The sequence below is a fragment of the Salvelinus alpinus genome, unplaced genomic scaffold, assembly GCF_045679555.1.
Source record: "Salvelinus alpinus unplaced genomic scaffold, SLU_Salpinus.1 scaffold_54, whole genome shotgun sequence".
In the NCBI taxonomy this organism is placed as follows: domain Eukaryota; kingdom Metazoa; phylum Chordata; class Actinopteri; order Salmoniformes; family Salmonidae; genus Salvelinus; species Salvelinus alpinus.
The window spans coordinates 26,849-47,484 of NW_027255995.1; the positions used below are offsets into that span (position 1 = coordinate 26,849).

At 49.0% G+C, this 20,636-nt stretch overlaps 1 long non-coding RNA gene across 1 annotated transcript; it reads right to left on the bottom strand.

The window, feature by feature from the left end:
• Nucleotides 1-2,372: 2,372 nt before the first annotated feature.
• LOC139567141 (uncharacterized) lies at nucleotides 2,373-4,530 on the bottom strand. The gene is made up of 2 exons (XR_011673238.1): nucleotides 3,773-4,530; nucleotides 2,373-2,496 (listed from the first exon to the last, which is right to left on the bottom strand). It is a non-coding gene; the product is annotated as an uncharacterized lncRNA (long non-coding RNA).
• Nucleotides 4,531-20,636: the final 16,106 nt, after the last annotated feature.

Genomic DNA, 20,636 nt, shown 5'->3' on the forward strand with positions numbered 1-20,636 from the left:
TTAAGAGAGGTGGGTGATTTGATGTGGTCTATGAGTGTTGGATGAATGGGAGGGAGGGCGGCCAATGTGTTGTTTTTAATGGTTCTTAAAAATCGTTTTGAATATCCTCTTCTTCTAAGTGCATTGAATAGTGTATTTATTGCATAATCCAGGTCTTGCTTGCAAGATGATATCCTGTAGAACCGTATGATTTGTGATTTTATTATTCCCTTAAATGTATGTTTAGGATGGTAACTGTGTTTATGAAGTAAAGCATGTGTGTCTGTTGGTTTGAAGTAGACTCTAGTGTGTAGTGTTTTCTGTGATTGATTGTTATTACTGAAAAAAACAGTTGTGTCTAAGAAGTTGACTTCTTGCGGATGAATTGTGTATTTAACCTTAATGGATGAATGATGACTGTTGAGAATGTTTATGAAATCTGTGAATAATTGGATGTCGTGGGGCCAGGCTCCTATTATGTCGTCTAAAAAGCGGTAATAAAAAGTGGGTTGATATGGACACTTGGCCAGTGCCTCTCTCTCCCATTCAGCCATGTATATATTGGCGTAAGCAGGTGCGAATTTTTTGCCCATAGCTGTTCCCTCCACCTGCAGGTAATAGTGATCGTTGAATAAAAAGTCATTGCTAGTAAGGCTGATTTCTAATAATTGTAATATTTCTATGTCCGGTCTAGTGTTGTCTGGGTATCTCTTAAAGATATTTCTAATTGCTTGTATTCCTGTTGCTGTATTTATATTAGTGTATAAGCTATCAATATCTATCGTGAATATGTGTGTGTGGGAGGGAACAACTATGGGTCCAATCCTCTCCATAAAGTGGTAAGTGTCCCTGAGAAAGCTGGGGTGCCTGGTGGAGAGAGGGTTAATGTGATGATCTATATATTGCGAGATGTTATAGGATTCACTGTTGCAGTCTGAAACAATTGGTCTGCCAGGGGGAACTTCAAAGGGAATTGTCCATGTCCCCGGTTCCTTGTGTACTTTTAACAGTAAATAGAATAGTCTAGGTCGTGGGGTGTCTGTACCGTAAAGAAAGTCCCGTTGTTTTGCTGTAATGTAGTGTTGGTCATAGAGTCTTTTTATTATTGTCCTTAACTGTGTCTGTGTCTGTGGTTGTATACTGTTTTCTATTCGTTTATAATGTTTGGTGTTTGATAACTGTCTGTTTGCTTCATACATGTATTGATGTTTATCCAATATGACTATTTTTGAACCTTTATCTGCTGGTTTGATGATTATGTGTGGGTTATTTTTGAGTTGTTGTATTGCCTGTCTTTCTACGTGTGTGAGGTTATCCTCCCTATCAGTGTGCATCTGATGGTTGTGAAGTGTGTTCTTGTCTATTCTGATTAGTCTCCTGATTCTACCATCTATCTGGGAGGTTTTAGGTTCCCAGGTAGATGGTAAAGTAAATGGTTGGTGGTTGTCGTCTGTGTTGTAGTCATAGTAGTCCAACAGTTTAAGTCTTCTGTGATATTTGTGGGTGTCCCTTTGAAGTTCCTCCCAATCAAATTTGTTTGGCCGAGGGATGAATGTTAACCCTCTCTCCAGGAGCTTTACCTGTGCTGCTGTGGGTATGAAGGATTTGGAAAGATTCATGATATTAGTTGTTGACTGGTCCACTGCTCCCCTAATTGGAGGATCTGCACTGGTTATTAGGGAAGGAAAGAGATTAAGAGAAAGATTATTTCTATCCAGACTGTGGCTTGTGGTTAATGTAAATTTAACTGTCTGCACCAGTGTTGAAAGATGAGGTCTGCTGTGGTGGATGTCCAGTGTATGAGATCTGTTGTTGTGTGAAATGTGTCTTGTGGAATCTCTAATAGGGTTGGGAAGTTAGTGGTAATGTAAGCGTTGATGAGCTTAAGATTTCTCTTCTGTTGTGGACTAAGAAGAGGTGAATGGCTGATGACCGGGATGTATATTGTTGCGTTTGGAAATGTTTTCTTTGCCTCCTTGTGCATACCTGACAACTGTTTCAGTGATGTTTGAAATGGGTCGTGATCCTTGTTGTTCAGGCCCACCGAGATAACAACAGTCGCCGTGTCTGTATGTATGGGGGTTTTCTCCAGTATCTTTGTGAAATGATAGAATGTTGCCCCTGGGTAACTGTCTACCTGGATGTTGGGGTTATTGAATGGTGGGATCCGGTTGAGGTTTGAGTCTCCTATGATGAGTGTTGGTGTGTGTCCCTCAATGTTCCAATCTGCCACCTTGTAATTCGGCCTAGCCTTGTGATAGAAGGGTTTTTGGGGGGGATGTGTGGGTTTAGGCTGTGGTTGGGGTTGAAGATGGGGTTGTGGTAGGGATGATGGTGGGTATTTTGAGGCGCCAGTTATACAGGGGCCCTGGACAGGCAGAGGCACAGCGATATTTGTTTTTTGTGGGGGTTCAGGTTTGGGAGCTTTGGGGTGTTGCCCATTGTCTTGCCCTTTAGTCATCGTCATATGCCCCTTGAGTTGCCCTGTCCTTGTCTGTACCCCTTTCCTGGCGCCTCCTGTGGGTGAAAGAGGAGCAGATGTAATGATGTCTCTTAGTAATATTGCTACATTACCCTGTGCTCTTTTGCAGTTAGTGTTTTGTTTAATGGGTGTAGCTGTAGGTGTACAAGTTTCTGGTTGACTGTTGACTGTGTGGTGAACCTGGGCTATGATAGGAGTGGCTGCTTTGGGAGTAGGGGGACCCATTGGACTTTTCCATTTCTCCTTTCCAGTTGTAGGGGTTGCTATTCTTGCCTCTCCTTTTTGATTGGAAAGGGAAGAATCAGTGAGGGTGGATGTTGAGGGTAGGGAGTGAAGATGTGTTTTGGAAGGAGTCTGTATGCGAAGGTTATAGGTTTCACTCAGGGTCGGTTGTTTTCCCAGTGATAGTGTCCGTAGGTATGATGGTTGTCTTTTTGGCAGGGGGCGAGGTTTTGACAAGGGTGGAAATTCCTCTGCTGAGGAGAGAGGGGGCACTGGGTTTGGAATTGAATTTAGTATCGTTGGTGGGGAAATCTGTAGTGGGGTGTGTTCTATTGCTGGAAGTGTATGTGGTTGGTCTCGTATTGTGTTGGTCTGTATAGTTGTCTGTTGGGGAGAGGAAGAGGCCTGAGGGAGTTTCAAGGTGGTTTCGACTCTAATGATGGTGGTGGGTGTCAATTTATGTTTGTATCTCTTATGTGCCCAGCCTATTGCGATTGTCAGTGCCAAAGTGTTGGGTGTGTTTATTTGTTGTGTAATGGTGTAGGTGGTTGATCGGTAATGTGTCTGTAGTATGTTCATGTTGTTTTGCATCCACTGGTGTGTGTTCTGTGATAATTTTGTTGTGGTGTAGTCTGTGGGTGAAGATGGTTTGATAAAGTTGGTGACACGATGCACCTGTCTCATCATACCAGTAGGGAATGCATGGTTTTTAAGTGCCTTCTCCACCACCTCCATGTGGTGGGTTGCCTGTATTAATTTAAAGTACAGTTTTGCAGTCTGCCTTGTCTCTTCATCTGGGGGGTCGTATAGGCCAGGCTGTCTGTATGCGTAAGGTTGGGTTTGGGGTTGTGCTATCCTGTCATGTGACTTGGTCTTCAAATTCATTAATGCCTGCATTGTTACAAAACCCTGATGCTAAAATACCTAAATACTACGTTTCCTAGTTAATATAATACAACCAGGTTGTTCTCAGTCGAGGAGGACCGGACAGTGTAAATAAAAAAAGCAGGGCAATACTACATTTAGAATAGAAGATGTGAAGGCCTGAACAGCACGATACTTTTTGTGCTGCTCAGGACCAGTCCTTACCCCCTTGGTATTTTGTCGGCCGGGTTCTTGAAATATGGAGGTGGAAGTGAGGTGACCGATTTGTTTCTTTGCGTTTCCAAGTTCCAGGGCTGGGGCTGTGATCCGTTGTTCTTTCGCCGTGTTCTTTGTAGGCTGGGTTATTGCGATATGGAGATAGAGATGAGGTTAAAGATTGTTTCTTAACGTTCCAGGGCTGGGGCAGTAATCCGTTGTTCTTTGAGTCCAATCCTGTTAAAAAGATCTGGTTCCACAGGTTAAAATCTCGATTGCTTCCCCAAATGTCTGTGCACTTTAGTCAATGAGCTCCCCCTTACCCCTCCACATCTTAACTCTAAAACGTAACTTTTAATTATATTGTTTAAAATCAAAAAGGTGACTAAAAGCCAAGCAATGTTAAAATCCACTGTGAAGTCCTGTTTGCAAAACCCTAACGTTTCGCAGAGTTTTCTGCTTCATCAGAGGGATCTTTTCCTCGACTGAGAACCCCGTACCTTTTAAAATGAGCGCAATTAGGAGGGAGAGACCCAGCCACTGCGCCCAAATTGGGCGTTTCTATCTTTCTGTTACCCTATTGGTTCAATTTGCCAGCTGGAGATACTCAAAGGCGGGAAAGTTATGGCATTACAAGGGCTTATATACTAAGCTCCTCTTTCTTCGGTGTGCTTTTTAGTTCAGTTTCCAGACTGTGTTATAAATGAACCTAGCAATATCCCAAGTCATACCTTCTATCCATTAAATATCCTTTGTCCTGATAGTCCTTCATTTGTCCCAGTATTTCCCTCTCTGATCCTTTACTTCCCTAACTTTCCCTCCCTATTCTGTCCCTATATTGTTATTCTGTTCAGTTCAGTTACATTTTCTATTATCCTGTACTTTTTTATTTCTTAGTTGTTGTGTGTGGTTCTGTATATGGGTCCAATGCAATCCCTCTAGCACAATGAGACAAATCAAAGAAAATAAAAAGAATAAGTGTTGGGGAAAAGAAGAGTGATTCAATGTAATATATTGCTGTAATTCATAAGCGCTGTTGCTCTCCCGGTGGGTCTGGACGTGGATGACCCGTGGACAGCGGAGCAGCAACACGCCACACGAGGAGCAGAAACCAGCACCTGAAAGCAGTACTATACTTGAAGAGGGACAACCCAGGGATGGCACGGGCTAGGGTTAGGTTTTGAATAGAATTGTGTTTCGTTTCAGCTAGTTTGTTTTACGGTGCACAGGCCAATCTCCTGTTTATCCCTCTTCTGATGATCTTTTATATTAGGTGTAGTACTTAAAAAGGCCCGTAGGTGTCCTCCTAAGATCATAAATTAAACTGAAGTAAGTTCTAAAATGGCTCTTTTTCTGGGTGACAGTGCAGGAGCCGATGTGGTGAAAGATTCATTCAACCATGATGTTGTTAAATATGAACATAAAAGCAATATTGTGCATTTAGTTGGTTTTATTGTTTTATCATATTAAAAGAAAGGAAAGACCTAAGAAAAGGAAATGCCAAACTAAAACTGAACAAAACATAAATATATAGAGTATAGATAAAATATAAATAAAACCATGTTCTTCTCCATCCATTTTCCTGTCTGTTAAAACCCATTTTCTAAAACCTCTCGTTCAGGCCATTTGGCGTTATTGTCTGTAGGTGCTGGATCCACTCCCGTTCTACCCTCTTTCGCTGCCCACAGGTCCAGCCTATGTGTGACTGTAACCCTGATATGGTAAGGTGGGTGATGGGGTGCTCCTGGAAGTGGGTTATGAGTGCCGTTTGTAGGTGTGCCCTTTTAATGTTATACAGGTGTTGTTTGAGTCTGGTTTCTATGGTGTGTTTGGTTTCTCCGATGTATTGTTTATTGCAGAGTGTGCATGTAATGATATAAATGGCGTTATGGGTGTTCAATGAATAGGATTCTTGTACTGGTGCTGATGTATGGCTGTGTATGTTTGTAATGAACTTTATCTGTCGAAAATGGAAATTGTGAGATTTGGGGTCTTGTGGTGGCTTACTACTGAATCTTGCTTTGGTGAGGAGGTCCTTTAAATTGTTGTTCTTTCTGAATGCTGAAATTATTCTGTATGGTTTGAGTGGTATGTAAGTGTGCTGAACTGTAGAGAAGTTGTGTTTGATTGATTGATGTAGGGATCTGATTCTATGTGAAAATGTGGTTACTAGGGGGATGATAATTGTCTGTTGATTGAGTATTGATGACAAAGGAGAAGAGACAGAGGAAGTGTTGCGGTTTAGTGATTGGTGCAGATCACTTTCCATAGGGGAGTCAGGATTAGGGTGAAGGAGGGAGGTAGAGATTAAGTTAGGATGAGAACCCTGATTAGGGTAATGGTAAACATTAAGGTTAGGCGTGGGGTTTGGGGAGAGGTTAAGGTTAGGCGTGGGGTTTGGGGAGAGGTTAAGGTTAGGCGTGGGGTTTGGGGAGAGGTTAAGGTTAGGCGTGGGGTTTGGGGAGAGGTTAAGGTTAGGCGTGGGGTTTGGGGAGAGGTTAAGGTTAGGCGTGGGGTTTGGGGAGAGGTTAAGGTTAGGCGTGGGGTTTGGGGAGAGGTTAAGGTTAGCCGTGGGGTTTGGGGAGAGGTTAAGGTTAGCCGTGGGGTTTGGGGAGAGGTTAAGGTTAGGCGTGGGGTTTAGGGAGAGGTTAAGGTTAGGAGTAGGATTGAGGTTAAGGTTAAGAGAGGTGGGTGATTTGATGTGGTCTATGAGTGTTGGATGAATGGGAGGGAGGGCGGCCAATGTGTTGTTTTTAATGGTTCTTAAAAATCGTTTTGAATATCCTCTTCTTCTAAGTGCATTGAATAGTGTATTTATTGCATAATCCAGGTCTTGCTTGCAAGATGATATCCTGTAGAACCGTATGATTTGTGATTTTATTATTCCCTTAAATGTATGTTTAGGATGGTAACTGTGTTTATGAAGTAAAGCATGTGTGTCTGTTGGTTTGAAGTAGACTCTAGTGTGTAGTGTTTTCTGTGATTGATTGTTATTACTGAAAAAAACAGTTGTGTCTAAGAAGTTGACTTCTTGCGGATGAATTGTGTATTTAACCTTAATGGATGAATGATGACTGTTGAGAATGTTTATGAAATCTGTGAATAATTGGATGTCGTGGGGCCAGGCTCCTATTATGTCGTCTAAAAAGCGGTAATAAAAAGTGGGTTGATATGGACACTTGGCCAGTGCCTCTCTCTCCCATTCAGCCATGTATATATTGGCGTAAGCAGGTGCGAATTTTTTGCCCATAGCTGTTCCCTCCACCTGCAGGTAATAGTGATCGTTGAATAAAAAGTCATTGCTAGTAAGGCTGATTTCTAATAATTGTAATATTTCTATGTCCGGTCTAGTGTTGTCTGGGTATCTCTTAAAGATATTTCTAATTGCTTGTATTCCTGTTGCTGTATTTATATTAGTGTATAAGCTATCAATATCTATCGTGAATATGTGTGTGTGGGAGGGAACAACTATGGGTCCAATCCTCTCCATAAAGTGGTAAGTGTCCCTGAGAAAGCTGGGGTGCCTGGTGGAGAGAGGGTTAATGTGATGATCTATATATTGCGAGATGTTATAGGATTCACTGTTGCAGTCTGAAACAATTGGTCTGCCAGGGGGAACTTCAAAGGGAATTGTCCATGTCCCCGGTTCCTTGTGTACTTTTAACAGTAAATAGAATAGTCTAGGTCGTGGGGTGTCTGTACCGTAAAGAAAGTCCCGTTGTTTTGCTGTAATGTAGTGTTGGTCATAGAGTCTTTTTATTATTGTCCTTAACTGTGTCTGTGTCTGTGGTTGTATACTGTTTTCTATTCGTTTATAATGTTTGGTGTTTGATAACTGTCTGTTTGCTTCATACATGTATTGATGTTTATCCAATATGACTATTTTTGAACCTTTATCTGCTGGTTTGATGATTATGTGTGGGTTATTTTTGAGTTGTTGTATTGCCTGTCTTTCTACGTGTGTGAGGTTATCCTCCCTATCAGTGTGCATCTGATGGTTGTGAAGTGTGTTCTTGTCTATTCTGATTAGTCTCCTGATTCTACCATCTATCTGGGAGGTTTTAGGTTCCCAGGTAGATGGTAAAGTAAATGGTTGGTGGTTGTCGTCTGTGTTGTAGTCATAGTAGTCCAACAGTTTAAGTCTTCTGTGATATTTGTGGGTGTCCCTTTGAAGTTCCTCCCAATCAAATTTGTTTGGCCGAGGGATGAATGTTAACCCTCTCTCCAGGAGCTTTACCTGTGCTGCTGTGGGTATGAAGGATTTGGAAAGATTCATGATATTAGTTGTTGACTGGTCCACTGCTCCCCTAATTGGAGGATCTGCACTGGTTATTAGGGAAGGAAAGAGATTAAACAAGCTCTAAATCGTGTTTAACCTTTCATTGCTACTAACCCCGGATCCGGGAGCACCCCCCACCCCCCACACACTGATTAGCATAGATAGCATAGCTTCAGAAGTAGATAGTAGCATCTAAATATCATTAAATCACAAGTCCAAGACACCAGATGAAAGATACAGATCTTGTGAATAAAGCCACCATTTCAGATTTTTAAAATGTTTTACAGGGAAGACAAAATATGTAAATCTATTAGCTAAACACGTTAGCAAAATACACCACTATTCTAACTCCATCAGTTTCTTACTCCTTCAGGTGCTATCACCAATTCGGCTCAACTAAGATATTGATAGCCAATAACCTATAAAAAAAACCATCAGATGACAGTCTCAATTTAGTGTCAACTGTATTAGGTTAATGTACAATCAATTGCATTAAGGTAATGTAGTATCACCAGTATTCGGTTATTATGTGTCATTAGTATTAGGTCACTTGTACTAGGTTAAATAAGTGTGAACAGGATTAGATTAATAGAGTGTCACCTTTGTTAGGTTAATGTAGTTACACTTGAATTATGGTTGGAGGGGTGCCGGGAGTGGGTGTAGCTGTTGGGTTTCCTCCCGCCGTATCTGGTCCCGTAAGAGGTGGGTCGGTATACAGTTGGTTTATCCCTGTGTGAGGGATTGTTTAGCAGGATGTCTGTATTCCTCCTAGGTCGCCTTGGGGATGCTGTGTGGTGGTGGTGTTCTGTAGGGAGGGGAAGAAGAGGAGGTCTGTGTATAGGATCTGAGGTAGGTCCTCTAGGTGTCTTTGAGGTCCTGGAGTAGGGTGGTGTGAGGTGGGCTGTGGAGTGTGGTTGCCCGCTGGAGATGTCATCAGGAGGTGTGTCTTTTCGTCCCCGGTGTGATGGTGTAGGGGTGTAGTCATCCGGTAGCTGGGTCCTGTGGAGGCCGTGGAGAGGGACTGCCTGGTGGGAGAGAAAGCCCATTGGTGTGGGATGTTTCTCCCGCTGTGTAGAGGCCCGAGAAAAAAGTTCATTATGTGACGTTTCCATAATGAGACCAGGCTGCCGGTCGGAACCTATTTCGGCCGACTCTTCAGTGCGTCTCTTTTTAAATGGTTCAGAGGGTCTGTGTTGGGTAGCTGTACCCCGTAGGGGTAGTAGGGTCAGTCTTGTGGTAGAGTAGGGGTTCTGAGTAGCCATCGTGAGAGTGCCAGCGGAGTCGTCGTTGTCTCGTGAGATCTTCCATGTGTAGTGTGTGTAGCTAGTGTATCTGTGTAAAACTGATAAAATACCAGTGGTAAGAGAAAAGTACAAATGAAAATAAGTAGCCAAAAGTGAGGTACCCCTGTAGGGAGTCGCGTAAGCTGGAACCTGCCTTCGACTTAACGAGCTGCACAACGGGTCTAGGGAGTAGCCCAGCCACGACGTCTGTTTCTGCCTTACGTCGGCTTCATCAGGTGGACAGGGAGGAGAAAAAGGTGCAAAAAGAACAGGTGCACTGAGGTGCTCAATGCGGTAAAAAGCCGTAGTTGATGGACCTGTATACAAATTAGGGTGTGTGTGTGTGGGTGTAGTGTGTGGCTGGAGCCCGGTCGATCGGTCTAGAAGTGTATATGACAGGTCCGTCGTGGGAGTACCAGCTGGAGTCTAGATGCAGGTGAGGTGTCTTTATAGGGAGTAGTGTATAGCTAGAGCCCAGTTGATCTGATGAGGATGCCAGGTGGGCGAGGGAGCGCTCCAGCTTAATGTCTTTATCCAGGTGGATGGCGTTGGGGTCTTCTGACCCTAGTGATGCTGAGACGTATTAGTTAGTAGTTTAGTCTTTATTTTAATAGGGATATCAGACTGAGAGGTGGATGTCCCAGTTGAGGTCTGTAGGGTCCAGTGATGAGGTGTGTTTGTAGGAAGGATAGTCTGTAGTAGCCATAGAGTCCCAGAGTCGATCCGTTGAGTGTAGATCTGCCAGTGTGGTTGTAGGGAGTCCCAGTGTGATGTCTGTAGGTCCATGGTGAGGTGTCTTTATGGAAGTGAGTAGCCAGTAGGTAGTCCTGAGAGCCCAGTGTGGAACCTGCCTTGCGTGCAGATGCCAGTGGGAGAGGGAGCCCCAGTTGATATCTTGATCCAGGTGAGGTGTCTTTATAGGGAGTAGCGTATAGCTAGAGCGCCAGTCGATCCGTTGAGGAAGAGGTTGTCTTTGTAGCGTTCTAGCTTGGGTCTTTGGCCAGTGGATGTGCGTTGGGGTCTCGCTGACCCTAATGATGCTGAGACTCTTTTTTGTTATTTAGTTAGTCTGTTATTTTAGAGCAGGGAAAACAGACTGAGACCTGGATCGTCTTTTACGGCTGTGCCCTGTGTAAACATGTTGACATGTACAGTTTTAGACATACAGATAAGAACATTTCAGAACATACACAATTCAACAGTAGCAATCACAGACAACATCATATTGATCCTCCATAAGCATTTTAAAATGGGCAAGGGACACCAGAGTGTCTGACTTAAGTTGGATCTGCAGTTTGTTCCATAAATAAGGTGCAAAGGTAGCTGATAGGCAGTGCCTAGCCAACTCTGTGGTATGACCGCAGGTAGTCTCTAATGTAATCACGTCATTAAGTGTAGTGAAATGCGATGTGCAGTAGACACTTTGCTTTTGGGGTACTGTTTGGGTTGTGGGTGTCCGAGAGGTACCAGCTTCAGACAACACTACAACTTGCTGCAAACCTTGCCAACGAATGCCCAATAGATGCCAGGGTGCAGAGCCATGAAGAAAGCGTGCAGTATGTGTCACCCAACACACTTCTCCTGGGCCGAGCCTCTCCAAGCGGTGAGATCAGAACATTTGACTTTGCGAACTACCCTTACAAGAGACTCAGAGAGATGCAGAACCAGGTCAACAAGTTCTGGAGGTCTTGGAGCCAGCTTGCCGGCCCAAACTTATTTCTGAGAAGTAAATGGCACACTTCATATCGCAACGTTGCTGTCGGAGATATTGTCTGGTTGTGTGACCAAAATGCAATGAGGGGCCAATTCAAGCTAGGACGGGTGGTGAGCGTTAATCCAGATGCTAAGGGCATTGTTCGAGACGTGAACGTCAAAGTGGTCCAAAGCTCCTGCCTTCCTGTCACAAAACCCGCACTAAACCGGCCATCGGCCAAAGTCCTGAAAGAAGCTACGCAAACCACAGTCCTGCACAGAGATGTTCGACGCCTGATTGTCTTGCTACCAGTTGAGGATCAAACTCGGAGCTGACCGGCAGTATGTAGGTGCTGATTTACGATCTTTCCATCGGTTTCCGTGGGAAGATTGAGTGGGAGGTGTGCTGACAAACTGCCTGGGAGCTCCTCAGTGGTGAAACTCCTCCTCCTTCAATCAGTGGTGAACCAGGTGGAACAAATCTTCCAGGCAATCAGGGCGTGCCAGCACCTGGCTCTGCTGTTGTCTTTAGACCGCAGTGAAAGGAGCATTTATAACACCACAAGACCAAGGAAACTTCATCTTTGTGATCAAGGTGACTGTGCAAGTCCAAGCCCTCCACAAAACTGTGAAAGACAGCCGGTAAGCGCCATATTGGCCATGCTTGACTATACTGACTTAAGCAGTGCACTGCTAATGATACTCTGGAAAACACAGACTCTTAACTCTTAACTTTGATAGGACTTTTGCAGTGGTATTTATAACTTCAAATGTTGTTTGTGGGGTCAATTTTAGGTAAGACTAGAAGTCTTAGGGGTCAAGATGAGCCATACGTGGAGTTCCTGTGATGTGTAGAAGTATAATAGATCCCCCTGTGAAAACGGTGTGTTTGACCTTTGTGTCGCCATTGACTTGTGTGTTAGCGTTTGGAGCGGTCTGCTCTAGTTGAGAGTTTGGGCCTGGGAAGAACCCAAGATAAGGTTCTGTGGTGACAGGAACGGTTGAGGGTAGAGTAGACATCCGTAGGAACATAATGAATCAATAGTTGGGGTTCTAGGTGACCCATAGGTCTTGTTATGAGCCTTCAAATGTGGTGGAGATATTTTCCCGCTTTTGAAGTCACGTCATTAAGTGTAGTGAAGTGCGATGTGTAGAGAGAGATGGTGGCCGTGTATTCTAGGTCTTTTTGTGGTGTTAGAGGGCTAGAACCTTGTTCCTTTATTAAGGTTTAGTTGAAGGTGGGGTATCTGGGGGGTAGTTTCACTTTGGCCTGCTCCGGGATGGTGCTTTTCTTGTCGTCTTGAATTGGTGCTTTCTAGCGGAGTGTAGCATCCATCGCGTTTTCGTCCATTTGGGATCCTGTGAATGCGGTAGATTTTGCCGTGTTGTCGTAATTTCGTCCACTTGGGGAATGGGAGATATGGGTCTGGAAAAACTTTTTTTGCTGTTTCCAGTGATGTGTGTCCTCCGAAGTAGGGGTAACTCCTCCAGTAGGGGAATACTTACCTGGGGGATGGTGTACTGTTGAATATCAATACTTACCTGTGTGGGGGAAAACCTCTCGTTCAGGCCATTTGGCGTTATTGTCTGTAGGTGCTGGATCCACTCCCGTTCTACCCTCTTTCGCTGCCCACAGGTCCAGCCTATGTGTGACTGTAACCCTGATATGGTAAGGTGGGTGATGGGGTGCTCCTGGAAGTGGGTTATGAGTGCCGTTTGTAGGTGTGCCCTTTTAATGTTATACAGGTGTTGTTTGAGTCTGGTTTCTATGGTGTGTTTGGTTTCTCCGATGTATTGTTTATTGCAGAGTGTGCATGTAATGATATAAATGGCGTTATGGGTGTTCAATGAATAGGATTCTTGTACTGGTGCTGATGTATGGCTGTGTATGTTTGTAATGAACTTTATCTGTCGAAAATGGAAATTGTGAGATTTGGGGTCTTGTGGTGGCTTACTACTGAATCTTGCTTTGGTGAGGAGGTCCTTTAAATTGTTGTTCTTTCTGAATGCTGAAATTATTCTGTATGGTTTGAGTGGTATGTAAGTGTGCTGAACTGTAGAGAAGTTGTGTTTGATTGATTGATGTAGGGATCTGATTCTATGTGAAAATGTGGTTACTAGGGGGATGATAATTGTCTGTTGATTGAGTATTGATGACAAAGGAGAAGAGACAGAGGAAGTGTTGCGGTTTAGTGATTGGTGCAGATCACTTTCCATAGGGGAGTCAGGATTAGGGTGAAGGAGGGAGGTAGAGATTAAGTTAGGATGAGAACCCTGATTAGGGTAATGGTAAACATTAAGGTTAGGCGTGGGGTTTGGGGAGAGGTTAAGGTTAGGCGTGGGGTTTGGGGAGAGGTTAAGGTTAGGCGTGGGGTTTGGGGAGAGGTTAAGGTTAGGCGTGGGGTTTGGGGAGAGGTTAAGGTTAGGCGTGGGGTTTGGGGAGAGGTTAAGGTTAGGCGTGGGGTTTGGGGAGAGGTTAAGGTTAGGCGTGGGGTTTGGGGAGAGGTTAAGGTTAGCCGTGGGGTTTGGGGAGAGGTTAAGGTTAGCCGTGGGGTTTGGGGAGAGGTTAAGGTTAGCCGTGGGGTTTGGGGAGAGGTTAAGGTTAGGCGTGGGGTTTAGGGAGAGGTTAAGGTTAGGAGTAGGATTGAGGTTAAGGTTAAGAGAGGTGGGTGATTTGATGTGGTCTATGAGTGTTGGATGAATGGGAGGGAGGGCGGCCAATGTGTTGTTTTTAATGGTTCTTAAAAATCGTTTTGAATATCCTCTTCTTCTAAGTGCATTGAATAGTGTATTTATTGCATAATCCAGGTCTTGCTTGCAAGATGATATCCTGTAGAACCGTATGATTTGTGATTTTATTATTCCCTTAAATGTATGTTTAGGATGGTAACTGTGTTTATGAAGTAAAGCATGTGTGTCTGTTGGTTTGAAGTAGACTCTAGTGTGTAGTGTTTTCTGTGATTGATTGTTATTACTGAAAAAAACAGTTGTGTCTAAGAAGTTGACTTCTTGCGGATGAATTGTGTATTTAACCTTAATGGATGAATGATGACTGTTGAGAATGTTTATGAAATCTGTGAATAATTGGATGTCGTGGGGCCAGGCTCCTATTATGTCGTCTAAAAAGCGGTAATAAAAAGTGGGTTGATATGGACACTTGGCCAGTGCCTCTCTCTCCCATTCAGCCATGTATATATTGGCGTAAGCAGGTGCGAATTTTTTGCCCATAGCTGTTCCCTCCACCTGCAGGTAATAGTGATCGTTGAATAAAAAGTCATTGCTAGTAAGGCTGATTTCTAATAATTGTAATATTTCTATGTCCGGTCTAGTGTTGTCTGGGTATCTCTTAAAGATATTTCTAATTGCTTGTATTCCTGTTGCTGTATTTATATTAGTGTATAAGCTATCAATATCTATCGTGAATATGTGTGTGTGGGAGGGAACAACTATGGGTCCAATCCTCTCCATAAAGTGGTAAGTGTCCCTGAGAAAGCTGGGGTGCGTCGTTAGGGTTCGTCAGGGTGCGTCATTAGGGTTCGTCAGGGTGCGTCGTTAGGGTGCGTCAGGGTGCGTCGTTAGGGTTCGTCAGGGTGCGTCGTTAGGGTGCGTCAGGGTGCGTCGTTAGGGTGCGTCAGGGTGCGTCGTTAGGGTTCGTCAGGGTGCGTTGTGTCGTCAGGGTGCGTCGTTAGGGTGCGTCAGGGTGCGTCGTTAGGGTGTGTCAGGGTGCGTCGTTAGGGTGCGATAGGGTGCGTTGTTAGGGTGCGTCGTTAGGGTGCGTTGTGTCGTTAGGGTGCGTTGTTAGGGTTCGTCAGGGTGCGTCGTTAGGGTGTGTCAGGGCGCGTCGTTAGGGTTCGTCAGGGTGCGTCGTTAGGGTGCGTCAGGGTGCGTCCTGTCGTTAGGGTGCGTCGTTAGGGTTCGTCAGGGTGCGTCGTTAGGGTGCGTCAGGGTGCGTCGTTAGGGTGCATCAGGGTGCGTCGTTAGGGTTCGTCAGGGTGCGTCGTTAGGGTGCGTCAGGGTGCGTCGTTAGGGTGCGTCAGGGTGCGTCGTTCGGGTTCGTCAGGGTGCGTTGTGTCGTCAGGGTGCGTTGTTAAGGTGTGTCAGGGTGCGTCGTTAGGGTGCGATAGGGTGCGTCGTTAGGGTTCGTCAGGGTGCGTTGTGTCGTCAGGGTGCGTTGTTAGGGTGCGTCAGGGTGCGTCGTTAGGGTGCGTCAGGGTGCGTCGTTAGGGTTCGTCAGGGTGCGTCGTTAGGGTGCGTCAGGGTGCGTTGTTAGGGTGCGTCAGGGTGCGTCGTTAGGGTTCGTCAGGGTGTCGCGTTGTTAGGGTGCGTCAGGGTGCGTCGTTAGGGTGCGTCAGGGTGCGACGTTAGGGTGCGTCAGGGTGCGTCGTTAGGGTGCGTCAGGGTGCGTCGTTCGGGTTCGTCAGGGTGCGTTGTGTCGTCAGGGTGCGTTGTTAAGGTGTGTCAGGGTGCGTCGTTAGGGTGCGATAGGGTGCGTCGTTAGGGTTCGTCAGGGTGCGTTGTGTCGTCAGGGTGCGTTGTTAGGGTGCGTCAGGGTGCGTCGTTAGGGTGTGTCAGGGTGCGTCGTTAGGGTGCGTCAGGGTGCGTCGTTAGGGTGCGTCAGGGTGCGTTGTTAGGGTGCGTCAGGGTGCGTCGTTAGGGTGCGTCAGGGTGCGTTGTGTCGTCAGGGTGCGTTGTTAGGGTGTGTCAGGGTGCGTCGTTAGGGTGCGTCAGGGTGCGTCGTTAGGGTGGGTGCGTCAGGGTGCGTCGTTAGGGTGCGTCAGGGTGCGTCGTTAGGGTTCGTCAGGGTGCGTTGTGTCGTCAGGATGCGTTGTTAGGGTGCGTCAGGGTGCGTCGTTAGGGTGTGTCAGGGTGCGTCGTTAGGGTGCGTTAGGGTGCGATAGGGTGCGTCGTTAGGGTGCGTCAGGGTGCGTCAGGGTGCGTCGTTAGGGTGCGTCAGGGTGCGTCGTTAAGGTTCGTCAGGGTGCGTCGTTAGGGTTCGTCAGGGTGCGTCGTTAGGGTGCGTCAGGGTGCATCGTTAGGGTGCGTCCGGGTGCGTCGTTAGGGTTCGTCAGGGTGCGTTGTGTCGTCAGGGTGCGTTGTTAGGGTGTGTCAGGGTGCGTCGTTAGGGTTCGTCAGGGTGCGTCGTTAGGGTGCGTCAGGGTGCGTCGTTAGGGTTCGTCAGGGTGCGTCGTTAGGGTGCGTCAGGGTGCGTCGTTAGGGTGCGTCAGGGTGCGTCGTTAGGGTTCGTCAGGGTGCGTTGTTAGGGTGTGTCAGGTTGCGTCGTTAGGGTGCGTCAGGGTGCGTCGTTAGGGTGCGTCAGGGTGCGTCGTTAGGGTGCGTCAGGGTGCGTCGTTAGGGTTCGTCAGGGTGCGTTGTGTCGTCAGGGTGCGTTGTTATGGTGCGTCAGGGTGCGTCGTTAGGGTGTGTCAGGGTGCGTCGTTAGGGTGCGTTAGGGTGCGATAGGGTGCGTCGTTAGGGTGCGTCGTTAGGGTGCGATAGGTTGCGTCGTTAGGGTGCGTCGTTAGGGTTCGTCAGGGTGCGTTGTGTCGTCAGGGTGCGTTGTTAGGGTGCGTCGTTAGGGTGCGTCGTTAGGGTGCGTTGTGTCGTTAGGGTGCGTTGTTAGGGTTCGTCAGGGTGCGTCGTTAGGGTGTGTCAGGGTGCGTAGTTATGGTGCGTCACGGTGCATCGTTAGGGTGCGGCAGGGTGCGTTGTGTCGTCAGGGTGCGTTGTTAGGGTGCGTCAGGGTGCGTCGTTACGGTGCGTCAGGGTGCGTCGTTAAGGTTCGTCAGGGTGCGTCGTTAGGGTTCGTCAGGGTGCGTCGTTAGGGTGCGTCAGGGTGCATCGTTAGGGTTCGTCAGGGTGCGTTGTGTCGTCAGGGTGCGTTGTTAGGGTGCGTCAGGGTGCATCGTTAGGGTGTGTCAGGGTGCGTCGTTAGGGTGCGATAGGGTGCGTCGTTAGGGTGCGTCAGGGTGCGTCGTTAAGGTTCGTCAGGTTGCGTCGTTAGGGTTCGTCAGGGTGCGTCGTTAGGGTGCGTCAGGGTGCGTTGTGTCGTCAGGGTGCGTTGTTATGGTGCGTCAGGGTGCGTCGTTAGGGTGTGTCAGGGTGCGTCGTTAGGGTGCGTTAGGGTGCGATAGGGTGCGTCGTTAGGGTGCGTCGTTAGGGTGCGATAGGTTGCGTCGTTAGGGTGCGTCGTTAGGGTTCGTCAGGGTGCGTTGTGTCGTCAGGGTGCGTTGTTAGGGTGCGTCAGGGTGCGTCGTTAGGGTTCGTCAGGGTGCGTCAGGGTGCGTCGTTAGGGTGCGTCAGGGTGCGTCGTTAGGGTGTGTCAGGGTGCGTCGTTAGGGTGCGATAGGGTGCGTTGTTAGGGTGCGTCGTTAGGGTGCGTTGTGTCGTTAGGGTGCGTTGTTAGGGTTCGTCAGGGTGCGTCGTTAGGGTGTGTCAGGGCGCGTCGTTAGGGTTCGTCAGGGTGCGTCGTTCAGGGTGCGCGTCAGGGTGCGTCGTTAGGGTTCGTCAGGGTGCATCGTTAGGGTGCGTCAGGGTGCGTCGTTAGGGTGCGTCAGGGTGCGTCGTTAGGGTTCGTCAGGGTGCGTCGTTAGGGTGCGTCAGGGTGCGTCGTTAGGGTGCGTCAGGGTGCGTCGTTCGGGTTCGTCAGGGTGCGTTGTGTCGTCAGGGTGCGTTGTTAGGGTGTGTCAGGGTGCGTCGTTAGGGTGCGATAGGGTGCGTCGTTAGGGTTCGTCAGGGTGCGTTGTGTCGTCAGGGTGCGTTGTTAGGGTGCGTCAGGGTGCGTCGTTAGGGTGCGTCAGGGTGCGTCGTTAGGGTGCGTCAGGGTGCGTCGTTAGGGTGCGTCAGGGTGCGTTGTTAGGGTGCGTCAGGGTGCGTCGTTAGGGTTCGTCAGGGTGCGTTGTGTCGTCAGGGTGCGTTGTTAGGGTGCGTCAGGGTGCGTCGTTAGGGTGCGTCAGGGTGCGTCGTTAGGGTGCGTTAGGGTGCGTCAGGGTGCGTCGTTAGGGTGCGTCAGGGTGCGTCGTTAGGGTTCGTCAGGGTGCGTTGTGTCGTCAGGGTGCGTTGTTAGGGTGCGTCATGGTGCGTCGTTAGGGTGTGTCAGGGTGCGTCGTTAGGGTGCGTTAGGGTGCGATAGGGTGCGTCGTTAGGGTGCGTCAGGGTGCGTCGTTAGGGTGCGTCAGGGTGCGTCGTTAGGGTGCGTCAGGGTGCGTCGTTAGGGTGCGTCAGGGTGCGTCGTTAGGATTCGTCAGGGTGCGTCGTTAGGGTGCGTCAGGGTGCGTCGTTAGGGTGCGTCAGGGTGCGTCGTTCGGGTTCATCAGGGTGCGTTGTGTCGTCAGGGTGCGTTGTTAAGGTGTGTCAGGGTGCGTCGTTAGGGTGCGATAGGGTGCGTCGTTAGGGTTCGTCAGGGTGCGTTGTGTCGTCAGGGTGCGTTGTTAGGGTGCGTCAGGGTGCGTCGTTAGGGTGCGTCAGGGTGCGTCGTTAGGGTTCGTCAGGGTGCGTCGTTAGGGTGCGTCAGGGTGCGTTGTTAGGGTGCGTCAGGGTGCGTCGTTAGGGTGTCAGGGTGCGTTAGGGTGCGTCGTAGGGTGCGTCAGGGTGCGTCGTTAGGGTTCGTCAGGGTGCGTTGTGTCGTCAGGGTGCGTTGTTAGGGTGCGTCAGGGTGCGTCGTTAGGGTGTGTCAGGGTGCGTCGTTAGGGTGCGTTAGGGTGCGATAGGGTGCGTCGTTAGGGTGCGTTAGGGTGCGTCAGGGTGCGTCGTTAGGGTGCGTCAGGGTGCGTCGTTAGGGTGCGTCAGGGTGCGTCGTTAAGGTTCGTCAGGGTGCGTCGTTAGGGTTCGTCAGGGTGCGTCGTTAGGGTGCGTCAGGGTGCGTCGTTAGGGTGCGTCCGGGTGCGTCGTTAGGGTTCGTCAGGGTGCGTTGTGTCGTCAGGGTGCGTTGTTAGGGTGTGTCAGGGTGCGTCGTTAGGGTTCGTCAGGGTGCGTCATTAGGGTGCGTCAGGGTGCGTCGTTAGGGTTCGTCAGGGAGCGTCGTTAGGGTGCGTCAGGGTGCGTCGTTAGGGTGCGTCAGGGTGCGTCGTTAGGGTTCGTCAGGGTGCGTTGTTAGGGTGTGTCAGGTTGCGTCGTTAGGGTGCGTCAGGGTGCGTCGTTAGGGTGCGTCAGGGTGCGTCGTTAGGGTGCGTTAGGGTGCGATAGGGTGCGTCGTTAGGGTGCGTCGTTAGGGTGCGATAGGTTGCGTCGTTAGGGTGCGTCGTTAGGGTTCGTCAGGGTGCGTTGTGTCGTCAGGGTGCGTTGTTAGGGTGCGTTGTGTCGTTAGGGTGCGTTGTTAGGGTTCGTCAGGGTGCGTCGTTAGGGTGTGTCAGGGTGCGTAGTTATGGTGCGTCACGGTGCATCGTTAGGGTGCGGCAGGGTGCGTTGTGTCGTCAGGGTGCGTTGTTAGGGTGCGTCAGGGTGCGTCGTTACGGTGCGTCAGGGTGCGTCGTTAAGGTTCGTCAGGGTGCGTCGTTAGGGTTCGTCAGGGTGCGTCGTTAGGGTGCGTCAGGGTGCGTCGTTAGGGTTCGTCAGGGTGCGTTGTGTCGTCAGGGTGCGTTGTTAGGGTGTGTTAGGGTGCGTCGTTAGGGTGCGTCAGGGTGCGTCGTTAGGGTGCATCAGGGTTCGTCGTTAGGGTTCGTCAGGGTGCGTTGTGTCGTCAGGGTGCGTTGTTAGGGTGCGTCAGGGTGCGTCGTTAGGGTTCGTCAGGGTGCGTCAGGGTGCGTCGTTAGGGTGCGTCAGGGTGCGTCGTTAGGGTGTGTCAGGGTGCGTCGTTAGGGTGCGATAGGGTGCGTTGTTAGGGTGCGTCGTTAGGGTGCGTTGTGTCGTTAGGGTGCGTTGTTAGGGTTCGTCAGGGTGCGTCGTTAGGGTGTGTCAGGGCGCGTCGTTAGGGTTCGTCAGGGTGCGTCGTTAGGGTGCGTCAGGGTGCGTCCTGTCGTTAGGGTGCGTCGTTAGGGTTCGTCAGGGTGCGTCGTTAGGGTGCGTCAGGGTGCGTCGTTAGGGTGCATCAGGGTGCGTCGTTAGGATTCGTCAGGGTGCGTCGTTAGGGTGCGTCAGGGTGCGTCGTTAGGGTGCGTCAGGGTGCGTCGTTCGGGTTCGTCAGGGTGCGTTGTGTCGTCAGGGTGCGTTGTTAAGGTGTGTCAGGGTGCGTCGTTAGGGTGCGATAGGGTGCGTCGTTAGGGTGCGTCAGGGTGCGTTGTGTCGTCAGGGTGCGTCGTTAGGGTGCGTCAGGGTGCGTCGTTAGGGTGCGTCAGGGTGCGTCGTTAGGGTTCGTCAGGGTGCGTCGTTAGGGTGCGTCAGGGTGCGTTGTTAGGGTGCGTCAGGGTGCGTCGTTAGGGTTCGTCAGGGTGCGTTGTGTCGTCAGGGTGCGTTGTTAGGGTGTGTCAGGGTGCGTCGTTAGGGTGCGTCAGGGTGCGTCGTTAGGGTGCGTTAGGGTGCGTCAGGGTGCGTCGTTAGGGTTCGTCAGGGTGCGTCGTTAGGGTGCGTCAGGGTGCATCGTTAGGGTGCGTCCGGGTGCGTCGTTAGGGTTCGTCAGGGTGCGTTGTGTCGTCAGGGTGCGTTGTTAGGGTGTGTCAGGGTGCGTCGTTAGGGTTCGTCAGGGTGC